This window comes from Haliotis rubra, unplaced genomic scaffold (assembly GCF_003918875.1).
Source record: "Haliotis rubra isolate DU_JTF1 unplaced genomic scaffold, ASM391887v1 Scf389, whole genome shotgun sequence".
Lineage (NCBI taxonomy): Eukaryota > Metazoa > Mollusca > Gastropoda > Lepetellida > Haliotidae > Haliotis > Haliotis rubra.
The window spans coordinates 550,172-568,879 of NW_025767067.1; the positions used below are offsets into that span (position 1 = coordinate 550,172).

General features: G+C 36.3%; 1 protein-coding gene and 1 long non-coding RNA gene across 2 annotated transcripts in view; one reads left to right on the forward strand and one right to left on the reverse strand.

Annotated features, from left to right (window-relative positions):
* Nucleotides 1–18,708, reverse strand: part of LOC124286648 (neuron navigator 3-like) — a 543,359-nt gene that overhangs the window by 503,443 nt on the left and 21,208 nt on the right.
* Nucleotides 814–11,193, forward strand: LOC124286649. The gene is made up of 3 exons (XR_006901085.1): nt 814–855; nt 7,584–7,671; nt 11,166–11,193. It is a non-coding gene; the product is annotated as an uncharacterized LOC124286649 (long non-coding RNA).

Consider the following 18,708-nt stretch of genomic DNA (forward strand, 5'->3'; position numbering starts at 1 on the left):
GTTCCATTACATGCATATCCATCCCTATATCTATCACAGACAATGATCATTGTGCCATACATCTTATACATCACATTAATCAAAGTTACAATGACAGAATCTGGAAACTATTAATAACTTCTCTATTTTAGCACAAGGACATGTGTAGCCAATGTCCGTCCAAAACAGAGTCCATGTAGAATGAGAGATATCTCACCCAATATATGCTACTCAAAGAACTTAAGGATCACCTTACATTGGAAGGTTGGAAGTCAAACCCAAGATGCTATGACAAATTACATATAGTTAATTAAAAATTGTTCCTTAACTTGTTTTGAGTGGGTATTATGTACAAAGTTCAAACAAGAAAAGCAATACTCTTAAATTTCTATTTTTAATCAAACAAACTGTAAAATAATATAAACTATGTCAGGTATTTAACCTCATAAACACATTTTGAAAATTGGTCATGCCATCTGTGTTAAAGCCACCATTATAGGGGTTGTTAAATTTGATTAAAGCTATCAATTCCACTGTCTTTAACAGAAATGTCCTGGCCCTTTTCGAAGGGGTGGCAGACCCTGCAAGCACAATCTCAGGGAATCAATACGGAATTCCATAAAGAACACCAGAGACAACCACATCTTTCCTACAAACTGACGGTTCCATCCATACATTCTCTTGCAAGAAACTGAGCTTTCACTCAACCTATGACAGAAAATGACAATCACTTTTTCCATGTATTCAAGCTCAGCCAAGCAGGAGATATTGCGTTGACGAGCCTTGACAAAAACTCACTCCCCTGCGGTGCAAAATGTCGATTTCTAATGAACTGAAAATTTGAAAAGTCTCCTGGCTTTTGTACACAATGGTGGGGTGAGCAGGATTTTATACTCTGTAAAACATTATTAAATTCATATGCCTGATGATGATATTGTTAAAAATTAATTTAACTGGGTGAAAAGTCACATGACTTAGATGACCTTCACATCAATTATGCACTAGTTACAGGGCAGGCATGCATAAATGCCAACTAAAAAACAACACTGTCCCTTTTTAAGCTGAAAAGGCATTTTGATTTTGTTTTCATGTGGGAAAAGTCTTGTAACATTCAGCAAGTACATGTATCTTGTGAAAAAATGTGTTAGATTTCATTATCAACACAGGGTATTACGTCTTCATTATTTTGAGATAAAGTTTAAAGGTTACACATATTTCACAGATATGAATCAAACATTAATCGGCTTACACATGAAATCTATAACTGAAGCATTTCATTATTATTTTCAGCATGTTTCATGAAAGGTATTTGGAAGTAAAGTACATGATAGGTGCATGAAAGGTACATGAAAGGTACACGAAAGGTACATGCTGTACCTGAGGTCTTCATTGACATCAATCATGATAACAACAACCCCACACCATTACTGAATCGTGAATGAATGAATGATTATCAAATGATTTATCATAATTTCTAGGCTTTGTTTTCAATTCAGTATCTAAATGATATTAAATAAAATAATAAAATTAATTAAGAAAACAACAAAGGAAACATTCACTGTGTTCAAATTTCACTCCTTTCTCAGATTACCAAAAACAAGACTGATCTTAAAAACCCTAATCAAAACTTCTGACAAAATATTGACTACACTGCTTGTAAGAGACAAAATCGAACTGACAAAACTAAAAAATAATACAAATAAAATTTGAATATACATTTACAATGATAACATTAGGAGTTGGCAAAACAGGTAAGATAGATTGGTTCCAAAAAGTCAAATGTCAGGACAAGGAAATCTGCATACCAAATCCCCAACAAACTACACTCAGTCATCATAAACAAAGCATACAAACCCAAGATACATGGAAAATGCAACAAGCAAATCCTGCCATCAGTCAAGTGCTAATTTGCAAGTGACAATTTAATCTACAAAGTCCTTGTCATTCATGATTAAAGTAACATGTGAGTATCAGCAATATCAAGTGAAATCTGACAGCGAAATCTACAACAGATGACCAACAGGGAACATCTTCAAGATAAGCCATGATGTAGGGATTCTACATCGATAATGACAAGATCCCCTCCCCACTCCCTGCAACACTGGTCCATCACAATAATAGCACTACCTGAAATGTACAACATACTCTGATGTGTCATCATTCAAGATTACCTGTCGGAAATCCCTGAAATCTCTTTGATCCTCCTCTGACCTGAGAGCTATTTCCAGCCATTATAAATATCCATGAATTTCTTTTGCTGTTCAAAGGAGAGTAGGTCTGAGTTTACAAACACTGTCAAGGGACTTAAATTACAACTTTATTTTAGACATGAATTGGGTAGTTAAGTATTTCCGGGAGATAATATTTTCTATCCAAACATGTTTAATGTTTTCTTTGATGTACGTTTATGAAATGTTTATTTCTCTATGAAAATTGTGCAAAAAGTAAACATTTCACTTTAGTTTTTTGTTTATTGCTTTCTGAAAACATTTATATATTTCTGCATTTTTTTTTACAAATGTTTTCAATCCAGAAATTCATTAATGAGCAATATGTACCTTGAGTTAATTTCTAATACTAAAATCACAAAATCCAAATTGAATGCAATAATAACATTACTCAGGAACTCATATTTTATTCCTTTTATGATCTTGTTAGTTCTTTTGTTGTTGATAAAAGATTTCACTTTGTTGTGTCCCTTCGCTGACTTCACACAAACACTACATAAATCACTATGTTGGTTCACATGGGGATTCCTAGGAGGAAATCACATAGATTAATGCCTGGCCGTAGACAGACCACAATTTCATTACTAATTGCAGACTGGTTGAAACCCGGTATTACATTGATTGAGCCCTGACCTACGGTCACCCTGCAGTCATCAAGTCAGATGGCAATGTCTGACCAGTAACAGCCTGTAATGGGTACCCATGGGCGACCGGTCAGTGATGAGGGTAATTGAACAGCTTCAATCTGTCACAGAATAACACTGTGGCCTGAGAACACCTTACGAACACTGATATTATAATTATTCAGTGTCAATTGTAGACTGCGGGACTTGCAGAAAATGTCATCAGGTAGTAATTCAAGGAATTTGACCAATGTTTAAGGCCTTTTCAAGATTCACAATAACAGGTTATAAAGACTTGACTGCAGGTTTCAAGACATATTTACAAAACTGTGAAGACATTAAAATACCATCAGAAGAGTTTACATTTAGAAGACAAACAATCAGTGATAAAGCAATTGCACATTGGATTGAGATGCCCAGATCTAACAGCACAGTACCTCAGGCCTTCCAGACAACAACCTGATGTGTGGGTCTACTTTTTATCAAAGATTGCCCAAGGATACAGATGCCATTTGCCAAAGTCATCTCATAGAAATTACTCATGATATAACATTTCTGTAGCCTGTCTTGGACTAGACACATATAGTTACATAATCAATATAGTTAAACTAATCTTAAAGCCCAGACACATATAGCCATGCAGTTAATATAGTTATATAGTTAACTAATATATAGACCTTGATACATATAGACATAGTTATATGTTAATATAGTTAACTAATATTTAGACCTTGATACATATAGTCATAGTTATATGTTAATATAGTTATATAGTTAACTAATATTTAGACCTTGATACATATAGTCATAGTTATATGTTAATATAGTTATATAGTTAACTAATATTTAGACCTTGATACATATAGTCATAGTTATATGTTAATATAGTTATATAGTTAACTAATATTTAGACCTTGATACATATAGTCATAGTTATATGTTAATATAGTTAACTAATATTTAGACCTTGATACATATAGTCATAGTTATATGTTAATATAGTTATATAGTTAACTAATATTTAGACCTTGATACATATAGTCATAGTTATATGTTAATATAGTTATATAGTTAACTAATATTTAGACCTTGATACATATAGTCATAGTTATATGTTAATATAGTTATATAGTTAACTAATATTTAGACCTTGATACATATAGTCATAGTTATATGTTAATATAGTTATATAGTTAAATAATGTTTAGACCTTGATACATATAGTCATAGTTATATGTTAATATAGTTATATAGTTAAATAATGTTTAGACCTTGATACATATAGTCATAGTTATATGTTAATATAGTTATATAGTTAACTAATGTTTAGACCTTGATACATATAGTCATAGTTATACCTTAATATAGTTATATAGTTAACTAATATTTAGACCTTGATACATATAGTCATAGTTATACGTTAATAATAGTAATATAGTTAACTAATATTTAGACCTTGATACATATAGTCATAGTTATATGTTAATATAGTTATATAGTTAACTAATATTTAGACCTTGATACATATAGTCATAGTTATATATTAATATAGTTATATAGTTAACTAATATTTAGACCTTGATACATATAGTCATAGTTATATGTTAATATAGTTATATAGTTAAACTAAACTCAAGGAGCTAACATTTTCATCCTTTCAATGTCCAAAATTCATGAAGGTATCATGCTAATACGATTCAAGAAAATGTTCCATAAATTCTATACCCATATCTAACTTGTCCCTACTGCTTCAACAGCATAGATCTATAACTCTCTAGAATTTCCGTTACATATTTTATTAAAAAGAGAAGTATCATATGCAGTGTTAATGTAAAACTCTTTAAAGTTGATATTTCTGTAACTCAATCAATACACTGCGGAGGTGGCTATTAACTCATAACTCCCACTTATAAGAACTCCAAATTGATATTTGATATTATTTTTCTGCGAATTTCAATCAAAGAGAATAACTGATTCTGGGATCGAAACATACAGCAGAAAATATTGAACAGTTCTAGGTCATAATTACATAATCAATTTGTAACAGTATTATTATTTGTCATACCAGCATTCAAAGAGAGATAATCAGATGTTTGTTTTTTCAAGCTCAGCAAAACATTCATCGTCCATTGCCATCAATCAATGTTTGACACCTGAGTAAATTTCATGGAAAATAACATCAAGCCTCTTGAATGTTCTTTATCAATCTAGGCAAGTACACAGATATGCTGGACACAAATTGATAATGTGTTATGAAAACAACCTGCAGTCTCTTTGCTCTATAACATGATTAGCTGGTTGCATATTCAGGCTGTGCAGAGTATTATGTATTTCGTTAGCACTCCTAAAAAGCCCTAGCAATTAAGTTTTATTTCTGTTGGTGGTGTTGTGATCAAAATATAAATCATCATCATCATCATCATCATCATCATCAACATCATCATCATCATCATCATCATCATCATCACAATAATAAACATTCCTGGCCATAATCATAACACATAAATATATGTAGACTACTCAAAAGAAATTATAGAACACCTGATTCATCCTCATCATCATCATAATCATCCTCCTCATCCTCCTCCTCATCATCATCATCATCATCATCATCATTGGTCTGGGGTTCTTTTACACTCAGAAATACATGTATTCCATCTATAAGATGTTAGTCTGTAAATATTAAAGTCTAGACCAGACAATCCAGTGATTGATATCAAGAGCATTGCTCCCCACATTTATACATAATGAGAGCAGCCAAGTTACTGACTATAGTCTTGTTAGTCATTTCTGTGTTGCTGGACATGTACATATGAACTATATATCTTTATTCATTAACAATCCCGGCAGCTGTATGGACACTCAACTCTCCAAAAACAGAACCAGTTGGATGGCAAACCTTACATGAATGTCAGGATGTCATCATGTTTCTTGTGGAATCATTTCCATGTGACAAGTGACCTATTTCACACTTTGAGTTACCATACTGCAAACATAGTGCCAAAACCATTTCCATGATCAAACTGGATCTCTGCTAAAAGACAAATCCGTTGTATGATTACAACTATATTATATGCTTGTGTTTATAATCAAATAGTGATTATACTAGGTTTTCATGGAATGGTCGCTACAAGTATCACAAAACAAATCTAATGCCATGCACAAATGTTTCCTGAGCTCACAATGCTAAATTATTAACAGGATGTAAAGGACTGTTTAACTGAACATTGTAGCCACTGACCTTCACACCCATGGTTTGCAAGCCAATGAAGGTCATGAAGCCCTATACCCACAAGTACCTGGATTGTAGAGCTGTGACGATATATCATAGTATTGATAATCGTGATACTTTATCTGATGATATATATATCGATACGTTTTTTCGTATCGTGATATGTATCGTTGACCTTAAAATTGTTAATTTCCATTAGATATTGAGGGTTATGTCAAAATTTCTTGTTTTTAAAATACGATTTTTTAAAGAAAATAACTAAAGAAAGCATATCGTGATATGCATCGAATCAAATCGTATCGTTCCAAGATATTGTGATATTTATCATATCGTGAAATTTCTGTATCATCACACATCCTTTGGATTGTGTATCTCAAAAGCATATGCCTATTCATTTCATTTCGAAATATTCATTCGTCCATCTACTACACAAATCAATATTCCTATCGCATAACTGGTAATAAAATAAAGCTTAATACTCACATAAAACTGTATTAAATATAAATTCTTATTAGTTGATAAATCTCAAGAGATATTATTTAAAACTGTTGGACAAAATAACCACATCAATGTGTAGATAAAACTTATTATTCTTATCAAAGTTGGATCCCTCCAGCCCAGAGGAGAGAAATAACACACCTATTACATGATTCTGGAACTATAGTGGAATCCCACATCAACAAAATCATTCTCTTTAAGACCAATAAGTTGTATCGGTAGTACCGCAAATGTCAAAAGTAGATTGTTACATTAATACCCAAATAGGAGAGTCCTCCCCTTGGTTACAGGAGAAGTATCCCTTCACAGATGTACTGTGATGAGGAGATAGGACAAGAAGGATGACATGGCATCCATTATTTAGACACATGATGATGAGCTTGTTTGAGAATTAGTGAATAGTACCATGTGCTTTAGTGTACCGCTAATTCTAGATACTGATTTTAACTTTGAGGAAGGATTTGTATTGACATTTTCATGACTTCCTATCAGTTACCAATCTTGACTGACCAATGGCAAATTGATTCAAGGCAAAGAGTCTTGTTAGGAAGGTGTCAGGTAATCCTTCAGTGAGTGAGTGAGTGAGGAGTGAGTGAGTGAGTTTTGTTTCATGCCGCTTTTAGCAACAATATCCCGGCAGGGTGTAATCCTTCAGATTTCATCCCCTTCATCACTGGTATCACTGTGCTATGTTTCAGATGCAGCTGCAAAACTGAATTCCAGATTCCAGCTGAGTATATTGCCATATTTGTCAGCACCAAAGCTGTATTCAAAGGTTCCAAAGTACTAATTGTACAAGATTGTATCACCTGGAACTTTCCTCTCACATAAGTTGGCATGATGTTATGCCACAGAAATTCTGTCCAAAGCATCTCAATCACTCACGCACTCAAGGGACAGCTGGTCATCTTTGAACCTATATTTGTTCAACCTGACTCCCTGGCAGACACAGTGTAGAATTTTACCCCATGTGAAAGATTAAGAAAGTGACTTGGGTTTAAGGCCACCCTGATAATATTCCAGTCACATCACAGCACAACAGCTTGATGTGGGAGCATTAACTGATGGAGGCCTCAGATGTTCTCCACTTTGGTGAAACCCACAAGCTCAGGTAGGTTTAGTTGGTCGTTTAATGCCACACTCAGCAATATTACAGCTATATGGTGGCAGTCTGTAAATAATTAGGCCAGACAATCCAGTTATCAAAAGCATGAGCATCGATCTAGACATTGAATATGATGACACGTGTCAACCAAGTCAGAGAGCCTGACCACCCGATCCTGTTAGTTGCCTCTTACTACAAGCATGGGTCGCTGAAGATCAGTTGTAGCCCTGATCTTCATGGGTGACAAATCAAGACACATATATGGGGTGAATGGGGCATTGAACCCTTGATCCCAGTTTTCAGGCCTTTGGATGCCTCAGGATAATGCTCAGTAATGCTCACATCAATGACAACCGAATTGTCTGTTCCAGAAAACCCTCTCTTGACTATATCAGCTGTTTTCATATTCATTAAAGATGTTTTTGATAGTTTCTGATACAATAACCAACACAGTCACAGTCTCTCTCTGACAATCTGTAGTCTACTGCATTTGAGTCCCATGAATATTTGGCCATGGAAAACGCTGAGTTAGCATTATTGATTATTTAAAACTGTAGTTGTGTTATTATTCAATTTTTTTAAGCTAAACATGTGTCATAAGGCATCCAGTTACATTTAGATTAATAACCTGACATTTTGGTTATTCCAAAACTGAAATAATTCATTGACAATTGTTACAAGACACCATGAGGCAACTTTCCACAAAAACATAAATCTTTCCACGGAAACAATAAATCAATTTTCTCCTATCAAAATTAGCATATTTCCCTTCTCAAACTGAAAGTTCCACAAAAGCAAATGCAACTTCTTTATAAATCTTATACCAAATTCCAAAATATTAAAAACAAACATCTGACAAAACAACAAAACACATATTGATATCATCAGCTTAATCAATACTATGGAGGGATATATTCTCTATGAATATTTCATCCCAATACAAAGAGAATATACAATTGATATTATCAGTTATAACCCAGTAATGAAAGACATATACACTCTCGGGTTAAAATATTCAACAGACAAGAGTTTCTTCAGTCCGGCTGGGCACATCTCTGTTTATTTTATCTTATTTATTCATATTTGCTTGATCATCCAAATTGGATTTATAGATTTCTGTGGGGTATATAATTCCAGCATAGCTATAAATACTAAAACAATACTGTCCACATCTGTAATAATTCTTTCCAATCAATGTCAGCTATGAATAATATATGAGTTATATAAACAAGATATTAAGAGATAACGTGAGATCAGTGTGTGTTCTCAGGCATTACTTAAACCATCTGGTCCATTCATCAAAGTACTTAACTGTATTCAAATAAGTATATTTATTTTACATTGACACAAAGTAATGTTAGTGGCATGTTAATAGCATGTTTTTACATAAGAAGAAGTTTCATGTAGATGGTATATTTCTTTGAATTTATCAAGAGAAATAAGTTGTACTGATATAGTAAAGAGTTTTAATTTCTCTGAAGAAATAATTTGTCTGTAAGTAGTAAATGTGTTTTAAATTCTATAAAGAAATATGTTGTAAGCAGATAGTATGAAAATTACCGGTATATAAATAACATTTAATATTTTTAAAGTAAAAATGGTCATTGATAATTTCATGGTGTAAAGTAACTTATCAGTTTGAATGATGAGACCATAGGGATCTAGAAAACAAGAAATCAAATGATCAATCAGATCTTTATCATTCATCACAAGTGGTGAACATCTGAGGCCCACATCTCTTTCAACTTCCCACATGAAGCGGATAAAGGTGATATAACTCAAATAGTTTTAAGTAGCATTAAACCCAACTCACTCACTAACCAACTAATCCCACTTCACATGACCTCAGTATGGTGTTTTTTCAGCCATAAGAACAACTCCACAGTAATTAAGTTAGTACATTTTCCTTACAGCCTTCTTCAACACCTATAAACCACAATAACATTTCTCAAACCAATTTATTCCTAGGAATCTTCAAAGTCTGCCAAAATGGCACCGTCTGGCCAAAATTGCACCAGAAATCTGTGTATCGACCAGTGTGGGTCCCGCAAGTGTACGACTGACCATCCATAATGTATACTTGACCTTACATGTACGGATTGCACAACGCTTTGTCTGGACCAGCGTCGTACAACGCCATCCCAAAAGACTTATATGGTCACCATGTATTGATTTCTTGGAGCACTGCAGTATACAACTGGCACCATGATATTCCAGGCACTGCCATGGAAACTCTATCACTGTGACTCTAGTAGATAGTTACTATCGTCATTTGAATGCCAGGCTGAGTACACAGATAAACACCACTGACATTCCCTTAATGGATTGTAAGAATAATGCTTCATCTGGTTCTCAGGAAACATTATCTAAACATGTAGCTGAAGGCTGGGTGTTTGCCTAGAACCAAATTAAGGAGCTTCTGGAAATCTCTCGGGTTCATTAATCGTATCATGTTGAAGTATATCAAAGTTTTTCACAGTAAAAGTCAGCCAATATTTCAAGGGAATTCAGATAGCCTTGTCACAGAATTTTTCCCCAAACACACATACATCAGTAAAACAATAACTTCCTTTTGGTATATTTCAATGAAATACTGTAAAGGTTATAATAGCAGTGAAGCATGAATACACCACTCAGCATTCTGATGACTCGAGCCGAAAGGGCTGTGACTATATATGAAAAATAAAGTGTACTGGTACCAGAAAATGGTTGAGAAAAAAATCATGGTCATGCTTCTTCTCACTGTTGAAAAACAAACACATTGTAAACAAATACTTAGAACCATAGTTTTAGATTCTCAGATCTTATTGTAGCTAGTCTCCATACAAAAAACAACACATTGTTTGGCCATCAGTTATAAGTTCTAATACATATACCCATAAAAGACAGTATCCCAGTTATCTACTGGGCCTCCAAACCTGCCAACAGCAGTAACATCAATGATGATGGGAATTTAGGTAAACAGTTTAGCATTTCCTAGACCAATGTCTGCAAGTAATGAAACAAAAAAACACAATTTCCATTTTTTTCTGACACTCATTTTCAGTAATCAGACATAATATTTCACCACCACATGACAATCGATGCCAGATGTTCAGAAAGAAGTCACATTATAAAATCACTAACCTAGTAATGATGATTATGGTGGTCACGTTGTAATAAATCACACCGAGATCTTCCTGCCAAAAGTGACATCACAATGAGAATTGTTTGTAATGGGATACAACAGAATGTGTATTCAAAGTACATTTATGACAAATTCTTGCTTTCCCAACATAACATGATACACGTTCTGTGTACTGAGACAACAGACGTATAATTTTGCCATCACAATGTCTCATTTAGGACATCAATTTATAACAATGATAGCCATATATGTAAATCATTCAATAGTACACTTAGCTTAAATTCATCAGTGATTCCTGTTTTGGATCTGTTGATAAAAATATACAGAAACAGATTCAATGATTTAAATATTAAGTTTCATTTTGACGTTTCAGGGAAAATATGACTGTCAGGACAGGAAGAGCAAGAGCAAGTAATGTGTTGCAATGAAATAAAGTTGTACCATCGCAAAGTCTCCTGACCTGGGCTGTGCATAGGATGGCTAGGTTACCATCTGATCCAGTAATAGCTGCATGATTTCCTCATCCATTTTGTCCACCTAATTCCTATCATTGACAGATTAAAGTTTTGTGTTGCTTTTTGTAGTATTTATGGCAGGTCACATCTAGAATGTCAGCAACATTCCAGACTGAGCATGTTGGATTTAAGTCTAGATGGCTTGCAAACCCAATAAAAGAAACTGTAAAAATCAATACCAAAAAATCATAAATAAAATTTTTCATCTTCCTTGCAGCTGTGGAATGTAATTCTACTCATTATGTTCATCTTAATTCTATACAAATGTGTTTTTCCATGCACCTCATCAAATAGCCACTATGGTCACAAATAAATACACAAACTGTTCCTATTTTCAGATTCCATGGGTGTAGGACCTGATCATTGTACCTGGAGGTCCCAGAACATTGATGCCATCAACCACTAGTTTGTGTTGTCCTGATTTGATTATTCATAGGCCACCAAGATAAAGCCAAAATATTACTGACTGTAGCCTTAAACAACCTTCACTCACTCATTGACTGTGCATGCAACAGATATCTGTTTAACTATCAATCTTGCTTTCAGATGTGTCTACAGAGACCATAGAGATCACTGCCAACATGCATCTTGGAAGTCTTGTCCACCATGTCACCTGTCCTTGTTTTCAACACACTCCTCTAACGTCCCCTAGTATATTCCTTGATGAAGGCAACCCCTTTCAGTGATGGCTTGAAGTGCTCTGTTGGCTTCCAAGATGGCCCCGGGGTCGAGGAAACCATGTCTCTTGTCCTCTCATGTGATCAATGAAGGACAGAATCTAATTTATTTGCTCCATTGACAGTTCTGTGACAAGTGTAGGTGTGTGGTGGTTGTAGCAGTTACTGCTTGTTACAGGGCCATCTGGAGAGTCAGGGTCTGTCTAGGTCGGTGTAGAGACCTTGAATACCACAACACGGTAGGTGTGTGGTGGTTGTAGCAGTTGCTGCTTGTTACAGGGCCATCTGGAGAGTCAGGGTCTGTCTAGGTCGGTGTAGAGACCTTGAATACCACAACACTGTAGGTGTGTGGTGGTTGTAGCAGTTGCTGCTTGTTACAGGGCCATCTGGAGAGTCAGGGTATGTCTAGGTCGGTGTAGAGACCTTGAACAACACAACAGTGTGGGTGTGTTGGCCACTTAATGAACAGAAGCCAGATTTTGGTTAGGTCAGCGAAACACCAGAACAGTCTGGGTATGTTGAAGATTCAGTGTATAGATCTTTATTGTGCGTGTAGTCATTGTAGTAACACTTCATTGCTACTGAAGCCAGAGTATAGATCTGTCTGTACCACATCAGAACATTGTGGGTGTGGTCACTGTAGCAGCTGTAAATGTTTGTTACAGAAGTCTCGTTCTGTCTAGATCAGCAGAACATCACAACAGTCTGAATGTGTTGACCATGCAGCATACCAAACAATGTTCTGTGTATATAGTTATAGAATTTCTGCAATGATCTCCTGTTACAGAAGTGAATTAAAGAGTATGGATCTGTCTAGGTCACCAGAACACAAGAACATTCTGCCCAACTTAACTGGGTTAAGTTCAGTGACTCATTCATTCAATTGCTGCACAAACTGCATTTCACCGAAGTTATCTCTGGAGTATAGTTCCTTCTGGGTCTGCGGAACAGTCTAGCTGGGGACTGTGCAGCACAACTCAGTGATGTGATAAAATGTCAGAACAGGCGAAATGTTTGGATGGTCCAACAGGTCAGATAGCCATTCCACAAGCAGCATACCCATCTCAACAGCCTCCTGACAGAGATACAACCTGTAGGGTAGAGGTGTCCACCTTCTGATCCAGGATTTCATGGTTCAAACTACACATGCCACTCATGAATACCATAACTGCTAGAATTATTACAGTCTGCACTGTCTGTGACCTCAGTCCCAAGGCTCAAAGTGATTTCTGTAATTCCCTGTGCTCCATCAACTGTCACAACTTGTATAAGTTAGAAACTTTCCAAACTCAGTTCACACTTGATGGTGGGGTGGAGTCCTGGGTGGGAGGGTGGAGAGAGGTGGGTAGAGGGGCAGATGGTGGGCTATTGGGGGACATGTTCCACAAAGTGACTGTGATAGCATCATAAATAGCTCTTGTACCTTTGTACCTTATAGTCATAGCTCTTGAGACCATTCTCGTCTTGGCTCCATGGCAGTTGTAAATTCCTTACCGTAAGGCAGATATTACAGTGGTATTAGTAGAGCTACGATCTCTCTGTGGAACTGAGCCAAGACATGATTGGATCATTGACAGCGTGTTACAGAAAGCCAGTTTGCATCAGGGTTAACTGATGTGTTGACAAGTGCAAGCACTGGCTCATCAAGTTGGCCCATATTTTAAAACTAATTTTAAATTGTTCTGTACAAGTGGGCCCATTATGGTTAGAGCGATCTCAACTGACTGAATGTATTGTTTAATACTTCTCACAACTGGCTGAATGTTATTGTGTTCACCCCAACTGGCTGAATGTTATTGTGTTCAATACTGCTACCAAATACTGGCTGAATCTATTGTGTTCACCAATATTGCTCACCAAGATATTGTGTTCACCATATGACATGAACCATTATTGTGTGTTCACCAATACTGCCAGCATGATCCAAACTGGCTGAATAGTTATTGTGTTCACCAATACTGCTACCATGAAACCAACTGGCTGAATACTTATTGTGTTCACTAATATTGCTAGCATGACATCAACTGTCTGAATAATTATTGTGTTCACCAATACTGCTACCATGACACCAACTGGCTGAGCATGTTGATCAGTAATTCCAGAATGGTACCAACTTGCTGAGTGTGTTGACGAGACAACTCCCCTTCAGACCCTCCATCCTGGAAGTGGGCCTGAGCTGCTGCCACTATGAGTGGTAGTAAATTGGTTAAATGTATCTGCACTCTCCATTATAGGGTCCATTACCCTGGCAGAGTTGTGCCTGTGTACCGTGTAGATCAGTGTATAAGATGTCGTCAACATTACACTTTCTGGCACATCGTGAATTTTTTCCTTTCACCCATCCTACACTGGTGTTCTTAGAAGAGCTGAATGTCTGGAACTGATTCCACTGGAAACTGTTGTCTTACAGAGAATGAAGTACATCATTCTTGTTGGCGAAACAGAATTTGCTTTTAGTACACATGAGCTTTGTTTCACTTCAAATATGACCGAGACACTGATGTTCTGGGAGTTTGTCTCAGACAAAATCTTCTAACAGACAAATTTCCAGTCATGCTCCAAACTAGGACAGTATATATGTTCCAGTATATCTTTGACAAGGACAATATACCTTTGACAAAGAAATGTCCAAGTATATCCCAGACCAGGGTGAGAAAGCTCCAGAACACATGTCCATAACGTGTCTGTGGTGTTTAAAGTACTATCTACAGCTATGTCATTAGTCTGTCTCACAGTCCCTGAACCATATTATTTTCCCCAATGCTTAGCCCTCCCTGCAATGCTAAATCCCTAAATGAAGCAAGTCTAGATTTCCTCAGGTTCCTGAATCTCTGGTCTCACTGGGGCTCCTTTTCAATATAAATGGGTTTATTTGCTACTATCAAATTTATATGTATTCAGGGACTAAACCTTAGTCTACTAGGTCATGCAAGGCATTTGTTTCAACTACTGGCAGCAGACAAATTCAGATTAATCAAGTAAACGTTCTTCAAAATTGACAGCTAAGACACCGGTCTACATCAATGACTTCCACACTATGCTGTCTAGAACCCATACCAGTCTCCATCCAGTATTTGTTGACACTAAGTACATCTATTGATGGTAGTTCTGTCCGATGATCTTCCATATGTGGTCAGTACAGCGCCACACTGCCACACACATACCAGGAGAATCAGCTGACCATTACCTACTGACCATGACATTATCAGTAAGGTAACAAAAGATAATAACATAAGTCAATGATGGACTCTGAAGCAGCATGACTGAGTTGAATGACAACAAACATATAAGTAGCTCACTCACTCACTCAAAGCTGGGAGGAAAGTCTCAAGTCAAGTGGATCCCGGGCATTCCCTACTTGAATCTATGTATTGTTCTGACAAGCCAAAGATCATAGTCAGGGCAGAGCCACAAATTCATAAACTAGTGGATCCTGGCACTGTTAAGGGACTTAACTCTGCACAGTGATCACGAAACACTTAAAGTATGAGGTGTCCCATCTGATATGTGGTCACCCACCTAATCTGCCTCAAGTTTCCATAGGCATATAAGACAAGATATCTTCCAGTAGGTAAGGCCCAAGGCTACAATTATGCTGCCACAGACTCCTTCCTGACTTCTAAGCTTTAATCATTAAATATACCAAGCACCATGTAGGCTAACAACAAGTACCATCTTCTACCATTTGGTCCGACTTGGCCAAGGAAAGAACTACTAACTTTCTACTCCACAAGCAGCTACTCTACAAGCATGGGCACAAGACTAAAGTCAGTCAACTGATTAACATGACCAATACAACGATGGTCATCAGAATGCTAGTGACCCTATCAGTGGACTGCTGACCAGATCAGAAGGACCTTATAATCACATGATCAGTGGGCTGAATGACCTACTCCTGTCAGACAGTTTGAAGATGGGATAGCGTGTGATTGATAGCAACAGCTTCCACAACAGACAAGACATAGATAATTACCAATGTTTAACTGGTCATGACAGATAAGAAGTGTATATACTCTCAGGGCCCATGGCACCATCCACACAACATCAATCCAGATTGTATATCCATTTCCTTCAGTAACCATATCACTTCAAAAAAAGAATCATTCATGCATTTTTCATATCGAGGTAAACATATCTTCAATAACAAAGATTGACGGTGAAATTCTCCATTTGATGAATCACTAGATATCTGTACCACAATGCAGTTTGAGAACATTATTATCCATGAGAAAAAAGGGGGCACCAAAGTCATAGAAGTAATACACTTTTTTCATTACATTAATCCTTTTTTGGCAAATAGATTCACATCTCAGTCAGAAACATGAATATACTGAAGGACACTGGTCTAATGCATCTCCCTGAAGGCAAATTCTCCTTTGCTGTAGTGATAGATGTCTCCATTCACTATTCATGAACCTGCAGTACACTGTCACCGAGTCCAGCCAGGTTAAGGTCAAGCAGTGTCGAGCCGACATCTGAGATGGACACACAGAGTGCCTCACCAATCGCCATCCACTTTGCTGGACATAAAACGTTGGCTTCAGGGTCCTCGGTCATTAGTTCTCATTTCATGTACATTTCCCATGTGTTAATTGACTTGCCTCTCCTTGGGTTTGTGATGGATACCAACAGCAGGGCTGGACATGCTCATCTTTTCATAAACACTTGCTTCATCCCTATCTGATTCAGAAAAAACACTTATGATTGTGATTATGATTAACTGTACAATTACAATTTTTTGTAAATATGAAAAGAGTTTTGTCACCTTATATGAAGACAGACAATCTTTTAAGCTACCTTTTACATAAGATGGGAGTGTGTGGCAACAAGTGTTTTCATTAAGAAAAGTTAAATGGGTTTAACGATGACTATTGCCATCATACATTGACAAAGATTCTCTGTAACACACCAGAAGGTAAAAAGTTCTTCAATTTTGATAAATTTGACAAATTAAAAAACATGAAACAAATATTCAAACATTTGTTCAATGTCCCAGCTGTCTGATTACACTCGAGTACTGATACCTTCACATCATTTATCCCATGTGCACGACAAAATTCTCAACTATTACAGGACACATCCACTTAGTGAGTAAGGTAAAAGTTTGAGTCCTGTAAGCACCATTGTGACTTGGACAATCTTACAAGTGTACTACAATAAAAAACATTGTCATTAAAGTATAATAACAAGCAATATATCACATATTGACATAAAACTAGCTGTGAAACATTTACATGACTACAAGACAGTACAAAATGGGCTGTAGATCACAAACAACCAAGTTAGGCCACCATAACAAAGTCATTGACAAAGCTTAGCCTCAGTTTCAAACAGACATGTATGCTGCAGTTAAGCAGTTAGATATATTAATAATTTGAATGGTGTTAGAAAATATACAAGTAATCTTCTGCTGAGTGACAAGACAAGTGATACGAGGGGATACATGTTAACAGGAAGGTCAATGAAAGAAGCATAATGAGCCCTGGTGAATGTCATACATGATTACTGTCTGGAAACTAGATCTGTGCACAACACTGCCTCATAAGGTTACATCTGATTTGATAAAGAATTACTGATAATTAACAACACAAGCCATAATACTGGTACATGGAGAATCTATCATTTGTTTATTAAGTGCTTGTTCCTATGTCGAATTTTGAAGAAAAAACAGAATGTAAGTGTCAATAATTATTAATCATTTAAATTAACATTTGATAACATTAAATATATCAATTAATGTTTAATTGACCAACAACTTTTTTTTTTCTATGTATTTAAAGGTGATCTATCCTGAGTGAAATTCCCACATTGAGTAAATGTTTTCATAAATATCACAAACTACTCATAAGAACTTAGTCATACTAAGACAGATTCACCATGGTAATATGACACAATTGGGTGTTCTCTTGCATATTAGAAGAAGAAGAAAAATAAAACTGGGAAACTTGGCAAGTTTGCAATATTTTAAAGGTGTAAAAACAATGAAAGTGCTTTCCTGCTTGGAGCTCAACCTTTCCCCATACATCCTCAATAATCCTTATTTAGACATTGAATTATCCAAATAAATGTCATGTATGACATTAATAGCCCACATAAATGTTCTAATATATGGAAAAAAAACACTGAAGCCAATAGTGTTTAGGAAACAGATCTATAATGGTTTGTTGGATGGTTAAGTGGTTTCAGTGATGGCCAAGGACTGGGGTTGATTCTACATATGGTTATAACATGTATCAGTTAAGGAGAGGAGGAGGTCTTTGACACAATAAGTGGTTTTTAAGTCACAAAGAAGCCAGTACGAAATTGTAGTGAGTGAGTGAGTTAAGTTTTAAGCTGCTTTTAGTAATATTCCACCTATATCACAGTGGGGACACCAGAAATGGGCTTCACATGCTGTACCCATGTGGGGAATGGAACCCAGGTCTTTGGCGTAATGAGTGAACATGTTAACCACTGGGCTACCCCACCGTCCAGAAGAAATTGTAGACGAACTCTATACAACAACCAATAGTGTCACTGATATGCATGACTGACTGACTGACTGACTGAGTTTGGTTTTACACCGCTTTTAGCAATATTCCAGCAACATCACGGCGGGAGACACCAGAAATGGGCTTCACACATTGTGCCCATGTGGGGATTCAAACCCGGGTCTTTGGCGTGACGAGCCAACGCTTTAACCATTAGGCTACCCCACCGACCCCTGATATGCATGAAATGTGAC